The sequence below is a fragment of the Talpa occidentalis genome, unplaced genomic scaffold (assembly GCF_014898055.3).
Source record: "Talpa occidentalis isolate TD23 unplaced genomic scaffold, MPIMG_talOcc4v2.1 talOcc4.3, whole genome shotgun sequence".
Lineage (NCBI taxonomy): Eukaryota > Metazoa > Chordata > Mammalia > Eulipotyphla > Talpidae > Talpa > Talpa occidentalis.
Genome location: NW_023603184.1, coordinates 138,728,786 through 138,742,528, shown reverse-complemented (window position 1 = coordinate 138,742,528; position 13,743 = coordinate 138,728,786). Strand labels below are relative to the sequence as shown.

General features: G+C 37.9%; 1 long non-coding RNA gene across 1 annotated transcript in view; it reads right to left on the bottom strand.

Annotated features, from left to right (window-relative positions):
- Window positions 1–8,233: 8,233 nt before the first annotated feature.
- Window positions 8,234–13,743, bottom strand: part of LOC129146661 (uncharacterized) — a 45,839-nt gene continuing 40,329 nt past the window's right edge. Inside the window, exon 4 of the long non-coding RNA XR_008553656.1 lies at window positions 8,234–8,303. This is a non-coding gene — a long non-coding RNA (uncharacterized LOC129146661). The remainder of the gene's footprint in view (window positions 8,304–13,743) is intronic.

The following is a 13,743-nucleotide window of genomic DNA, read 5'->3' as shown; positions in this document are numbered from 1 at the left end:
ATTTTAGTATGTGTGCGTGTATGTGTTTGAATTGTACAAGACCTATTTGAAGCAGGTATGGTCTCAAAAGTCAGTTCATCACCCATGTGAGAACATTACCACTCATGAAGTCATTCAACCAACATTCATTGAGTATTTAAGGGGACCAATATCCAGGCCTGTACACTGATTGTTTATAAAGTCTTCTTGTTGGTTGCTCCCTGTGACAAATGGGAAGTTAAATATTCTAAATGTCACACTAGGTGATAAGTTGCCTTCTGAAAGTTCATAGCAGTGAAAAAATCCCAATTCCCAGTATTTATCATATTTGAGTTCATACCAACAAACATATGCATAAAATATATAGTGTCTATGGTGCCTAGACACTAAAAGAGGTAAAATGAGGTCTTGCATATAGTTCACTTAGGGACTCAATACAAATATTTAAAAGCAACAGTTAGAAGCAAATATTAGCATAAGAATTAGTCTAAGAATCTGCACGCACAGACCTAGGGAGATCCGGTCTTTACCTGCAGTATGAAATGTTTTTTCACCTGGGAAGCATGTGCTCCCCACCGAGATTTTGGACAGCAGATTATGCCTCCCCCAGTCCTGCTGGCGGTGGAAGAGGACAAGGCAAATCCAATCTGCTCGTTTCTTTCAGGCGTCCTAATTGCGAGTCCTGCCTAGAACACATGGCCAGAACAAGGAGCCAAGAGAAGAACAAAGGATAACTGCTCACATGTGTTCCTTCCCAGCGGGGTCCAGACTTTCTTCCTCAGCAGGGACAGTCGACAGAGCAAAATAGTAAATGGTGAAGGGTCAGCTGGCAAGGAATGGTCACGTCCCAGGTGAGACCTGGGCTATGAAAAGTTGGCTAGATTAATTTTAAACAGAACTAAAAAATTGTATAGTGAAGGAGAGATTTGAACTTCCAGTGGTGAACTTAAGGAATATGAATATATGCTCATTTTCAGTGATGCAGACCTAAAACTGACATACTGCTATCATGCTTCGTCAATAATGTTATAAATACATGTTATAATGATACATGTTACAATAATGTTATAAATACAGTGATAAATACATGCATAAAGAAGTAAATAAATTGAGCTTTTTAAAAAAGATTTATTTATTTTATACAAGAACTGGGGTACAGGCCAGATGCGCGGGAGGGTGAGAAGAGTCACCAGAGACAGAGCGGGGAACAGAACAGGCAGACAGATGAAATACACTGCTGAGGGGAGCAGCGGGAGAGACAGGAGAGGTCTGCTTCGCCATGTGGGATTCTCGCCCACCGGCTGGGATCGAACCAGCACTGCAGAGGCTGTGGACAGCTTCACAGCGTGGCACTCAACCGCCTGTGCCACCAGGGAGGCCCAAGAAATTGAGTTTTAAAAGAACTAAAATGGACACTGAGAAATGACATAAGGTGGAAGAGGAAAAATCAAAGAAGAGGAAAATCCCCATTTTTCGGACCTTCCTCTTAATGTCTTTCTAGAATTAAAAATGTTAAAGAAGCTAAGGTTTTTCTTAATGTTGAAAAAAAAAATCTACTGAAGACATATCAGCCGGGCATTATGAGAAGAACACTGAGGTAAGAATGGCTCAGTCTGGATATTAGGCCAAGCTCTAACATAAATTGATTGTGTGGTTTCAACTTAATATTCATTTACATGATCCGTATCTGACTCAGCATTCCAGGATGTGTCACTAATCTTCCAAGACCATGATAACAGAAGGTGTTAAGATATACTGTAAAATTTAATTTGGGAATATTTCTAATTGTTTAAGAATAAAAGTGTTAGTTATCTTTCCTACAGATAATACATGTGTAAAAGACTGATAGAGCAGGAACAGAACTAGAAATCTACTTGCAAATGTTTTCTGAAGAGACATGCTTTTTCCATGGTAATTTGAGTCTCAGATGTTTTATTCCATGTTGTCTTCTAGTTAGGACTCTAAACCTTCAGGGTCCTCACTAAAGATCCACATTTTCTCCGCCTGTTTCAAAGACCATGCACGTGGGCAAACATACACAATTCTTAAAAAGAAAATGAAAAGACAACACTGGGGGAAAAAAAACAGAAGGAATAACTGAAATATCTGGAGCCAGATTCTTTTGGAATGCAGAATATTGAAGATTATAGAAGGATAAGGTCATACAAGTTTCATTCGTATCTTAGCAGTAAAACATATGAATGTCCTGTCCACTCTAATCACAAAAAATACATTATAAATATCCTCACGAGTGCATGTCAAGTTTAGCCTAATAAGGTCATGACTGAATTACAAGAATTTATTTTAATTGTTAGAGCTTTTGAGATTTCCTAACAGTGGCGAACAACCTGTGACTCTCCAGACACTGCCCCTGTGTTCATTTCCACCAGCAACAAGGATCTTACCAAGTTATGACATAACATCACCACCTATAAATATTTATTGATTGCCACTTGTAAAAGATAGGGAATTCACTTAAGATGACAAAGCTCTGCTCACATTAACTGCTTATACTCTATAAACAATGCAGAAATTTGACCAAAATACAATAAGACTCCTTGTCATACATGATGTAAGCTCAGTGCTTTTGTTATAATGTCAATTATTTTTTCCAGAAGCGTTCGTCACCTGTCTAGTTTCCATTCTTCCAGCCCTTCTATTCCTGGTTAACACTCTTCACCCTCTTGCCCAGTCAAAGGTCAACTTGCCCTGTCAGAGGTTCTCATGTACATCTCTTCCATTGCAAATATAAAGTTATTTTGTGATTTTTGAAAATTAGTACAATGTTCCCCACTATACTATAAGTTCCCTGAGATAGAGATGATTTCTGAGTTTTCCTTCCCACTATTTCTCAGACAACTAGTAAGGTGTTAGGCACAGTGGAGGTACCTAGTAATATATATTGGATGGATGGATGGATGGATGGATGGATGGATGGATGGATGGATGGATGGATGGCAGACAGGGTGGGTGAGCAAAAGGGAGGGAGGGAGGGGGAAGGGAGAGAGAAACGGTGGGTACATGGATGGGTAATTGATTTACAAAGGGGAATCATTAGTGTCAGGCTGAGATTAAAGTAAAAATAAAACATTGCTTCCTTTTGCATACAGTAGAAATAAGAGAGTAAATACATATAGAAGGATTTCATGACATTATTTACAGCAAGCAGCTGTACCCAAAACCAGCTCTTGTGAAGAAGAGTTTGGAAATATCAACTTCTATTTAAGGAAGCCCCGTTTAGATACTAGAAAAAAGAAGAGGATGTAAAAAATCATCAAATCTTTAAAATATAGGAGTAATGAGGAAGACTTCGTTTAATCTTCTGCATGTTTTTATTTTGATGAAAATTGTAGGAAAATTTAACTTGGGGAGAATTTATTTGCAGGTGATGATGGATGAAACTGTAGCTCAAATGAATTCATTCAACATCTCTAAAAGGTGGACATTGTTCAAAATATATGTCATTTCTGCAAAAAGATCTTTTCTTTCTCACTTGGCAATATCTCAAAAATAACCAAATGCATGCAAATAAGAAAAGGAAACCGATGAACTTCTGACTAATAGGAGTCATCCTGAGGGTATAAACAAAAAGAAACAGAGAAAATATGGGGATGGAATCCATTAAACTCTCCAACTATCTAAACCCTGCCAGTAATAGCAAAAATGAAAATGAAGGCTTACCTTTTTGAAGTTCTTCCATTACTAATTGAAAGGTAAGAAGACTGGTTCTTTGTGCCTTAGGAAATAAAGACGCAACAGATGTCTATATTGAGCACTCTGCTGTTCTAAAGGGAAGGAAAGTGGATGACTCTCCCTAAACCCCTTCATCATGTCATATCCAAGTTCTGTAACCTAAACCTGATACACAATTAAACATTTGCGTAGGGTGTTGTCTTGACAGATTATTTACCATGCTGGAAATGAAGTGATATTTGCTGCACCATTCACCTCTCTTGTTAGAGATGTTTCTAGTGAACAACATTACCAGCAGGAATTATACTTATGTTGGGGAACACCTCTCTGGATGGGAAGACTGCATCAAGTTTATTTTTTTTTTATTTTTTTTTTCAGGTTGAGAAACTTTATTGTAGATCACTGTTACTTGACTAACGAAGTTTGTGTTACTATCACCGATATTTATAGCTTTTTTTGTCGACTAATTTGCACTTTCAATTTTTTCTTTATGAGGCTTAAACATATGCAAAGATTAAAACTAACCAGTGATCGAAGTGCTACATGCAGTTAAAGTTTATTGGAATTGATTTCTTTGAATTTCTGTATTTGTCTGATTTTATTAATCCAATTTGTTTGTTCCTCTTTAGTATATATTTAAATTTTATTTAAAATGAAATGAAATAGTAATTTAAACCTATATATCTTGAGTTGTTTGCCTTGTCCTTTTTTTTAATAATAAATTTTATTTTTATATTCCCCATACAATTGCAACCCCCTTATTTTGACCCCAACCCCCCTCCCCCCCCCCCTTCCCCCATAGAGTGTCTCTGGTTCATAGCTTTTTGTTGATTTTGATTTTCACTTTCTTATAGTTATTCATTTTCCTCGTCCCTTATTTAAGTTTTCTAGATTCCTGCTATGAGTGAGACCATCCAGTTTTTTTCTTTTTCTTTCTGGCTTATTTCGCTGAGCATGATCTCTTCCAGCGCCATCCATGTTGCTGCAAATTGCATGTGTTTATCTTTTTTGAATGCTGAGTAATATTCCATGGTATATATGTACCACATCTTCCTGATCCAGTCATCTATTTTTGGGCATTTGGGTTGTTTCCAAAGCTTAGCTATTGTAAATAGTGCTGCTATAAACATAGGGGTGCATCAAGATTAAAGCTACAAGATAGAAATGAAAGAAATGTAAAAGTATGCTGAAATAAAAGAATGGCACCAAAAGAAAATTAAACAGGTTAGACCATGTGAAACTCATTTTAAATTGAAGAGATCACTAGAAAGTCCATTAGTGAACAATATTTTGATTAATAATATTGAAGCTTGTTCATTTAGACATTTTAAGAGGCTTTACTCTGTACCCTTAAGAATTTTAAATCTTTCATTGAAAATAATCATCTCTAGAAGATGCTACTTTTTTGATGTGATGGACTTCATCAGCACACATTAATGAGGCATGAAGACTGGAAGAAATAACATTTGCTTCCCCTACCTGCAACTTCAGCAGAGGAGATAGTGTTATACAATAGTTTCTACTTTGTTCTCTGTCAAAACATGCACATGTTATGGAAGCAGCTATTCTCAAATGGTCATCTGGATTTAGATCACTGAAAGAGAGTCACCACACAAGATTTTGTGCATGTACTGGCTTGTGATTGTGCATGGCTTGTTGTGGGCAGGCAGCTGTGCATCTATACCCACCCATGTTCATGAACATCAATACAGGATGCTCAGTGTTTATGTCAATATGCACCTCTACACCTAGGTCGATAGTATACCCATTGTATAGCTATGTGTCCAAATGTGTCTATTGTGTAGTTATGTCTCAGTCTTTACTATCAATATAACGTCAGCCATTCAACTTTTTTCCTCTCACAAGCAAAGATGTTGGGGGCAGGGGGAGAATCAGAAAAAGGACTCTCTAAATTCTTCATATATAGTTTTAAAACTCCATTGGAGTAGTGGCTAAATATACTGCTTACTAAGGCTCAGAATTCTACATTTTAACAACTGCCCCAGTGATCCTAATGCCTTGCAACCCACTAAAAACATACCAACCTAATTACCAGTCCAGTTTCGGGCAAACTTAAAATCAGAGATGTTTGCTTCTGGAAACAGGGCTGGAAAACTCTATAATCTACTGCTTTTTTTGTTCAGCCTAAGAGCAAAGAATGTTTTTTACATTTTCAAATGACAGGAAAAAAATAATAGAAGAATAATATTTTGTGGCACTTGAAAATATATAAAATTCAAGGTCCAGTGGCCATAAATAATGTTTTATTGGAACTCAGCCATATTCATTCATTTATATATCACCTATAGCTGGTTTTATGTTAAAACACGTGAGTTAAGTCCTTGCAACAGAAACCATATGGCCACCAAAGCCTAAAATATTCATTCTCTGACCCTTCACAGGTAAAACCTGATGGTCCCTGCTCTCCAGTCCCACCCCTGCCCTATCAGTGGCCTTAGCCATACCCCTCCTTCAGCCTCCTTTTGTTCTTGAAGGAGGAACTGACAACATACATCCTATCATCTCCAGCAGTTTTCTCATTGTAAGGCATGGATCTTCGCATGAAATTCAAATATTATTCCTATGGCTCAAAAAATAGTAATAAAGGTAAATGACAACATGGGAAAATCGAGTCTCCCCTGGTGCTCCTGAAATAGTATTATGAAAGAATGGTTGGCTTCATGGCATGGAAACCTAGTCATCCCCAGAGTAATTCAAGAAAAGTTAGGAACCTCCAGATCCTCAAGAAGGCTGCAGAGAACAAAGCAGGATTCTTTGAAATATTGATTTCAACATTTACACAAAACTTAAAACCAATTATTGAGCTTAATTAATCCCCTACTCTGCTAGGTATGAAAGTCTAGAATAGATTTTCTTCTCCTGTATCTTCGACCCATAAGATACATCAGAAACTTTTTCCAAATCTATCCCAGAAACAACTCTCTTAAAAAACAGGATGGATGTTGGGGTGTCCTTTGATAGCACTGACCATATGGTAATTACAGTATCTCTAGTGTCTACTTTTAGCTCAATTGGTATTATTCTTCTGAACCACAGAACCCAGAAAATACATTGCCACTTATTTTCTCAGTTAACTGAAGGTGGAAGCTGGTTATCTGGTCTATGTGAGGACATTATTTGTATGTCTGAAGTGCAGAGTACGGGCAATCAGGAAAGATGGGTGTGAAGTGGAAGAAGCAAGAGCAAGTTAGAACTTACAAGACTTATCTGGAACTTACATTAATTAGTCTTTTGCCATTTCTAAGCCTTGAACCTTGAGGATGGGGTTAGCAGAACTGGGTTTTTGGGCTTGTGACATGCAGACATTCAGGGTCCTCTGATTGGAAGAACTGTATACCTGGGTTAATGCTGTGCTGTTCCATCTTCAAATTCTTCAAAACATTTAAACAAGGAACTCTGTAATTCCATTTGTATCCAGGTGTGCCTCCTGGAGAGGCTATTGCTCTCATTGTGAACCTAACTCAAGGGTTGGAGAAGCAGAAGTAGCAGATCCAGCAGGAGCTGGAGACACTGAGACCTAGCTGTTGCCTCTTGCCAACCAGATGAGTCCGCACACAGGTGACAACATGTGTGAGCTCCAAGAGGGCCTCATGCTTGATACTGGCCTCTCCAGTGGAGAGGTGTATCCACCCTTCACCACCACCATCCAATCTCCCAAAATACCCCCCCAATAACCCACACTAACTCAGAACTCTGCAGGAAAGGGATTGTTGGAAATGTAGTATGAAATTTAGCTAAATTGACACACTACAAGCCCACTATATAAGCCCTTGTATGGACAGATTATTTCAATCAAATCCAGGGGATGCAGTAAAGTGGAGTGGATTTGATTTAGTGAGACTCAAGTTCAAAGCCCAGATCCATCACTTATTCATTGAAACCTCAAACAAGTCATTTAATTTCTGAGGGAGGTGTCATTTTCTTGTCTATAAAATAAATATAAAAGAACCAACTTGAAGAATCATTGAAAGAATTTGATAAAATATCCTTAATATACTTACACTATTGTATTATGTATTATAAGTTATATATGTATATATTATAGTATGCATAGGTATGCAGAGATGTATATATGTATACGCAAAAATTTCTGCATTGCTGAGTAAAACCATATATACAAATAAGAAATTTAAGAGAATGAGCTATGATACCTGGCTGAGAGCTCAGAGCTTTCTATTTTTAAGCTGCTTTCACAGCCAATAAGAGCACCACTCCAGCTCTTCCCTGGAATAACCCAAGTGGCAGAAGAAAAAGAATGAACCCCTTCAGAATCTTCCCGATGCAAGCATAAAATTCTAAGTCTATTTTATTTTGAAAAATCCATGTTATATTCATGTTCTATAATACAACTGTTTTTATATACAAATGATATTTTAAATTACTTAGGAGTTAAATAATTTAAATCATTCCTTAAATCCCCCAGCACAGTTGGTGTTCCAAAAAGATGCATCCCCCCATATGACCCCTCGGCCATGAGGATGGTGAAAAATAGCCAAATCTACAGAGCTCTTACCATATAGCAGATCCCATGCTAAATATTTCAAGTGGATTATTTCATTTCATCTTCATTTCGTTAAGTGGAACTTAGGAAAATGAGGCTCAGATTTCTTCTGCAATCAAAAGACTGGTGTCAAAAGTGAGACCCTCACAAGGCTGGGGTGTTAGGAGAGGACATTTATAATGAATAATGATTACAAATCACTATTTAAGAGACCTAATGAAGAGATCAAACTAACATGGAATCTGTACTATTTACATGACAGATTCATAATTTCACTTCTAAAATATATATGCAGTTAAGTTGTGACTTTCATGCTTAATGGATTGATATTGTTCTCATGGCATGATGAAATGGTAGGTGGACAGGAAAGAAGTGAAATGAAAAAGATGGTGGTTGGGATGAAGAAAAAGAAAAAGGGAGAGAGATAAACTTATTAAGAATTTAGAATGAGGGCCTCCCTGGTGGCACAAAGGGTTAAGCACATCACTGTGAAGCTATCCAAAGCCTCTGCAGCACCTTCCATCCCCTGCCTGCCAAGGAGCTACCCATACGGTGCAGCAGACTTCTCCTGTCTCACCTGCTGCTCCCCTTGGCAGTGTATTTCAGTCCAATTGCCTGTTCTGCTCCCCACTCCCCACTGGTGAATCCTCTCACCCCTGCACCTCTGGCCTTTACCCCAGTTTTTGTATGCATAATAAAATAAATCTTAAAAAAAAAAGAAGTTGGAATGAGTAAATTAAATTTGATGTATCTATGTACCTTTGCTCAGTGTAGGTCGGACTGATGAGTAGTTGCATCAAAATTCAGTTAGCGTGAGTTTGTATTGATGAAAAGAGAAACCACACCCATCTCCCCAGGAAATGGAATGTACAGAGACTTGGGGCTACTGGGTTTGTGGACCTACTCATAAAATGACATGCAAATAACCCCTTTGAGGAAATAATCTCAGGAAGGAAAGAAATCTCCTCCAAGAAGCCCTCTCAGATTTTGGAGTCAGAACCAGGACAACAACCAACAACGTGCTACAGCAGCATGACGTCAGCTTGCTTCAGCGTCATCTTGTCCTAACTCATCGCTTGCCCAGCGCGCAGGTCCCAAGCCCTGGAAGGCTGGGCTAGTAGAAAAAAGTAAAACATATTGCTGCCTTCCTCAGAACATCCGGCACAGCGATTCGTTAAGAGAAATCATGTTCAACAAATATGTGTTAATCATCAGATGATTAAGCATCTCACCATGAACATCCAGGGAAGGCAGAAATCACTCCGAACCAACACTATACTTAAAAGCATTTCAATTTAAAGAGGAAAGAGCTGGGTAAAAGTCACTGCCTATGAGAAAACATGTTGCTCATGTGAAGAGAGCTTGCCAAACATCCTGGTTTATTTTAAGTCAAAAATTGGATTAGACATTTTAAAACCTGATTTTTTTTTCCTTTCTTGGCCATTCTTATCATCCCCAGGGGGTAGAAACTGTGTGGTGTCATCTTTCTCTCTATATTCAGTGTGTTTTATCAGTGTGACTCACACAGAGAAGGTCCCCTCAGCGATGGATTCACTTTGGTCTAAAAAGAAAAATCTGCAAAAGTGTGAGGTATCTGGCTGACCTAGTAGGATTTTTCTTCTTCTTTTGTTTTTTAAATTAACAATCTGGGATTCTAGGAGCTTTTTTTTTTTGCTAACCTTTTTTGATTGCAGTCACATTGGTTTATGTCATTATGTGATTTGAGGAGTTCTTTTTCCCAGCTGAATTTTGGTTCTGGTGAACACTTCGTGGTTTGGTTGTTTGTACTGACCCCCTCCTGTTCACAGTTTTTAGTCTGAATTACCCTTTTTCTTGATTCTGTGATACTCGGTGCTGTTGATGTATGTACGACTTGAGTCCCACAGTGGAAAACAAGTATGAATAAAAAATTGGAAATAAATCCTATGCTCCTTTGTACCCCCCCCAATCAAAGAACATTCTTTCCACATGGCTCAACTGTAGACACATAAAGTGGATTTGATTTAGGTTTCTGCAACTTGCAATTTGAATATTCCTCCAAAGTGTTCTGCTTAGGCACTGTTCACTTTGTCCTGAATGCTCTTATTCTCTATCCCAGTATTCAAATTTTGGGGTCTTTGATTTCACAGCTTGCAGACCACTGTTCTATGACCTCCTCCCAGACACAGACGCCACCAAGGCAGAGCAATCATGGCAACGAGCTTGATTAGTATGATTATCACAAATGTTTGCTCCAAAGCAAAACTCTAAACCATGAGGGTGGGTATTGGGGTCTTCCCAGTTCATCCTCCTGTCTGTCCCTCTTGCACCATCCCCAGTTTGGGGTTCATTCTGACATGGGCAGAGACAGGTAGGGAGGCAAAATAGGAGCTGCCCAAGAGTACATCGGCAACACACTACCACTTGCAATCTATGGGAACTGACTGCCCCGATTAGAGATTTCTGCAGTGAGTTTCACTTTTGAAAATTTTTTTCCTCTCCATCTTTTCAGAGTCACTAGTTTGAGTCCGAGGCCAGCCTAAAACTTATATTTGCCAAATAATCAAATGGACTCTGTGGAGAAAATCCATAAAACTTGGATGTCCGGTTAATAAACTGAAAGAATTGTTTTTAAATTCCATCAAGATGATGCATTTGCTAACTACAACCCAGGAATGATTATAGTGTTTATCAATAAATTTTTCATAACGAAGATTCCATTATTATTAAGACACTATCTGAAATATTAACCCATGATCTTTTTACATTAAAAATTCTGAGTGAAATGCAAGGAGAGTTTCCCAGTGCTTTCATTAAGAAATAAAATAAGCTTATATCATAAAGCGTTCTTAAGGGTGAAGTTAATGATGACAAAATTACATTTTGTGAAACACTTTTTAAGATATCACATTGCTTTCTCCATTAAAACTTGTTTGAATTATATCTTTCTACAATAACAAAATTTTAAAGAGGAAATATAGCACAAATTAGTAACATGATAGATCCAAGTTTGAGAGAATGGATGAAAAGAAAATAAGAATTTAAACACAAAGGAGCATTAGCTCTGATGTCCAAGTGCACCGATCACCAGCCAACTTATCTTGACTTTATCATCTGCTTTCTCTGACCAGAACATAATGTAACCTTAGAAGTTCATTCTTGGCAGACTCTCAGCATTTTCTCAAAAAAAAAAAAAAATGTTTCTAAACAATGTTATTTTCCAGGTAACTTCTAACCTTTTTTTCCCACTTAAAATCCTTTGAAAACAGTATGATTTCTCAATCTGTGTTTATAAATTTAGTCCATAAATCATATTTAAGCTTTGATGTCAGTGATTCCATTTCTTCCTACCAGATTTTATGATTCTTGACAATAAGTTTTCATTATCTACACCTAAGAAATTGTTTTACAATTAAGTGTTTAAAATCATCTATCTCTTCCCTGGCTTATTTTGAGAAACCTCAGTTTGTAATTCTAAACTGGTTATCAAACAAATGCAGACATCATGAATAGACTGAAGAGTTTTATAAATATCACTGATATAAAAATAACTCCTTAAATAGATAATCTGAAAATTATTTTTAAATACACCTAAAAAGCAGGTTTTTATTTTTTATTACTTTCCTCTTAATGCTGTCAAGAAAAGTCTGTTTATTTAGAGATTCCAATCATGAGACCATGAGCTTTCAGACTAGGCATCACCATGTGTGGCACCCTCAATTTCTAGGCTAACACAGAGAAGGTTTCAATACACATCTTAACTAAAAGTAGAGATCGACTGCATATTACAGTATGTATAAGTTGGCAAAGAGAAAAGTATATGGAATTTTAAATTTATACTATTTCTGAAACAACCTGGTGCTTTCATTTTCATCTGTAGCAAGGACTTACCTATATGCAGAACAGCAAACTGGCATTATTCTTGCAGTATAATAAAGAATCGAGATGCTCACTGGCAGCTGGACTAAGTGTGGGAGGGACTATCTATATTGGAAATCAATGTCCCTTAAGAAAATAATACAGTAATGTGCACAATCAGATATTCTATCAATCCTGTCACTCCAAGTCCCCTGAACCCTAACACTCAAACAAGGTTGATTGAACATGAACTGTCTAGAGGAGACTGTGAATCCTGTTCTTTGGCACTAAGTCATAAAGGCACTGCACTGCACAGGTTTCAGACGGTCATCTTCAATCAGAGAGAGAGAGTGGCTGGGGGAGAGAGAGAGAGAGGATAGTAGCATAATGACTTGCTCTGGCAAGAAAAATTCCTTCCTGCAAATATGGGAGGTAGCAAAATTCTCCCTCTAGAACAGGCATGTGTTACATAACATTCCTGAAACAGATGAACCATGAATTCCAATGAAAGCTTCGTTCTTTCAGAATGCCATAAGTACTAGAAGGTAATTTATGGACTCTCCTAAAGTGCATGTGCTTAGTCTTAGTCCTCTGACAGCTTCACTGTTCTAAAAGCAAGTTAGATCACTGTGCTCTTAAAGATGGAGAGGCGGCCGGGACCCACCTTCTCTGATTGTCTGATCAAGATTCTTCTTGAGTGGAGACACCAGCTAACTGGTTATTGTGTCTAATGGGTAAACGCGCGAGCCTCCCACTTTAAATGAGTTGTGTGCATTTATTTTCTACAAATGAAGACATCGGGTGGACGATTTTCTAATTTTGCCTCATCTTTTGCACATTTTTAGTCTAGGCAGGGGAAAAAAACACTTTTAAAAACAGGCTAATGGATTCAATTTTTTTCTTTTTTTTTTTTTTTTGCAGGGAAGTCAGTAGAATAGTGTTAGTAGTTCTTTATGAGGTTTTTCTTCCCATTAACCGCTATTTAACAAAGATACTCCAATCTGCATTTTTTATCTTTGTTATTGGCATATCTGTAGGTTACGGACTCTTAGGAGCCATCTAGCTGTTTGAGGCTGGCTTTTATATTTTCCTTGTACTTGGAGTCTAAAATGGACAATGACAGCAGTCCCAGCCTTACTGGAGCTCATCAAACTGTCTCATTGAAAGTGATGACTGAGTTGGATTAAACCCAAGGACTCGGCACCGTATTAACCCATCTGACGTGGCAGCCCTCAGCCGCTTTAATCATTAGGGTGGGATTAATAGGCAGGCTCTGCCCCAGCCTGGATGCCTAGGAAATCACGCCAGGAGAATGCAGACGCTTGAACGGGCCGAGCTTTAATCACACCAGGCAAAACATGACAGTTTAGAAATTAACTCCGGAGGATAAACTTGGACAGGAGATTAAAATAGCCTGGGTGTTTATCAACAGATTGTACAATATTAGCCAAGCAGATTCCCCAAACTCCTTAGTGAGAGCCCCGGTGGTGGTTGGTGCCCTTCTGGTTCTTTCTTTGAAAATAAACAATGAAGCCTTTATCCAGGCACATAAAAAGAAAGGCAGGTGAGTAGCTAATGGGGTTACAGGTAACAATCAGACACATTTCAAGGAGAACAAACATTCAGATAAAGACAGTCCTGGCAGTTTCTCCAACTGAATTTAAAATACTTTCTACTCCAAGCCTGCACATGTCCAAATAAATCATGATGCA